The sequence below is a fragment of the Galleria mellonella genome, unplaced genomic scaffold, assembly GCF_026898425.1.
Source record: "Galleria mellonella isolate WM207_F2 unplaced genomic scaffold, CSIRO_AGI_GalMel_v1 utg59, whole genome shotgun sequence".
NCBI lineage: Eukaryota > Metazoa > Arthropoda > Insecta > Lepidoptera > Pyralidae > Galleria > Galleria mellonella.
This window is the reverse complement of record NW_026442125.1, coordinates 614,781-617,420: the sequence shown is the minus strand read 5'-3', so window position 1 is coordinate 617,420 and position 2,640 is coordinate 614,781.

Genomic DNA, 2,640 nt, shown 5'->3' with positions numbered 1-2,640 from the left:
ATATGGAGTTATCTGATATAGACAGAAATAACAGAAAATATAACTGACCGTGCAAAGTAATGAGTAAGCAAGTAGAAAAAAATGAGGTTTGAAATCACTATTTATTTAATAAAAAAAAAAATTGCTTTTCCTAGTAGTTTAGTTGTTCTCTAGTATTATATAATACTATATTTAGATAACTCACTATAGACACCACTAGTGAGATATCTAAATATATTTGCATAAGTGTTTAATAACGGAAAATCATAATATTTTTATCAAACAAAATTACCTTTTGTATATTCACGTTTTTAGAACTAAAAAACTGAAAGTTCCAGCGATCAGGTGGATTTTTTAATTGAAAACTTTTTCTTATGTAATCGAATATAAACCATCAAATATAAAAGTATTTACACATAGTGTATACAAACTATTATATATACGTTCGTAGGAATAATGCTCACTTTCCATTATTCTGACAATATATAATTTAAAGTCTATTCTCTAAGATAAGCATCGCTACGAACCATAAGTATCTATACAAGGTAAAAAAATAATACAAAATATTATTTTCAACTTTATTCAAGTAACGTTAGAACATAATTTATTTATTTATTTGTTATAAGTTACAATAACAGTTTGCAAACAGAAATGAACCATTAAAAAGAAAACAGTACAAAAAATTATCAATACGCAGTTTGCCAACCTTACATTGTAAACATCATTTGACAGTAAGTTAGAAGTAAACTTTATAACATTTTTATAGATGTACATTATATTACTGATTACAATTATGAACTTATTCTATCCAAAAAAATACAAACTCATTCTATCTCAAAACCATACAATATAATAATAATTAATATTAATTAACTATTTCATTTAATCGTAAAAGTTATTGTACTGATGCTTCCCTGAGTAAGAGTATTGGGACAATGTAAAATTCACCCAGGCGATCAAATAAATAAATAAATAAATTTCTCACACTTACCGAGTAACAACCATGTTCTGGTAAGCCCATTTATACAGACATTAATTAAAAATTTAACATGTTTTTAGCAAAGCGTTTTTTATTGAAACACGCCATCTAGAGATATTGCGTTCTAAGTTCGTGCGGTTCTATTCCACGCACGCCGATCGCTACCGTGTCTCATACTTCACCCAGTTTTGTTTCGTACAACCATTAACTTGAATATTAATGTTGGGCATTAATAATTACAGTTGTTTCGGGTCAGCTAACTAGTATTAACGTTACGGTCCTCCACTTGTAGGATTAGCTCTTTGGGGACTCGTAAAAGATGATTAGACCTCAGGTTTTTGACAACAAAGTCGTTTTAGTGCGAACCAAAATGAATTCAGCGTTAATTGTATTTATTTTTGTACAACTTGGCGTTTAGATCTAGAGGGAATAAATGTATTTTATTGGCTTAGAAAAGACGTTTTTAATTTGCTCGTATTTTTTTAGGGAACTTAAAATAGCAAATAAGCTGATGGCAAATTGTAATCGTTTCTTACAAAAATGAACGACGTAACAGATACAACGTTGTAGGCGAAAGAACTGTATGCTGGCATTGAAACATGATGTCTTTAGGAAGATAATATAATTATAAAAATATATCAAAGCGAAACGAAGAGAACTAAAAAAGCGAACGCAAAAACAAAAAATCTGACAGTCACAAACAAAACCTTTTCTTTTTTAATAAAATGAAAAAGAAATAAAAAGAGGTGAGTCGTACACAGCCATAATTCCAAAAAAAAATCAGAGATGGCAAGCCATTCAAGCCAAAGGTTTCACGGTATATTCTGTGAAGTCCGCGAAAATCCTTTTCTACTCTACTCGTATTTCAGCTCGGATACATCCATTGTTGGGTATATGTCTCTTCATGCTTTCACCAAATGATCAGATTCTTCGCCATGCGCATCTAGGTCTTGCTTATTGTTCTACTTATACCATCGGCCCAGCGATGGGATATTTCTCCACTCCTCCAGCCATTACCCCTCGTCATCCGTATCCAGATCTTGCCCATTCTATGCGATGCCCCCCATTCCCCCAATAAATTTTTGGTCTCCACTCTGCGATCTCATGACGCCAACGTCCATCTTCACGTCTGCTCATGTGGCCTGCCTATCTCCACTTCAAACCGGTAACTACTAGATCAATGTCTTTACATCCAGTGCGCTTTCAGATTCCTATGTTTGGAATGCGATCTAGAATGTACTGCAGCTGAAAATCAGTGCTTTGCTTCTAAGCAAAACTATCATTGAACTGTAGCCTATTTGGGTCACTATGATACACATGGCGAAACCATATTTACGTATTTTATCTTTTGTTTATATTAAAAAAAAAATAAGTGTAATTAATTTGGTTGTATGAACTCATTTGTTAATTTACGTATATCGTAAATGGCTCAAATAAAGTGTTTATCTATCTATCTAATATAGACAGATAGATACTCTTTAATGTTTCCCCCCATAAGATTACAGTAGTAAACTTATCATAAATAAAAACAATTATAGGAAAATATTATACTAAGAAAACAATGGACAGCCTTATTGCTAAGAGCCATCTCTTCCAGGCAATCTTTGGACGGAGAATATTAATTCGACTGGCAAAACTCTGTTCGTTTTTTAAATACATATAGAAATATGTATACGTATAAT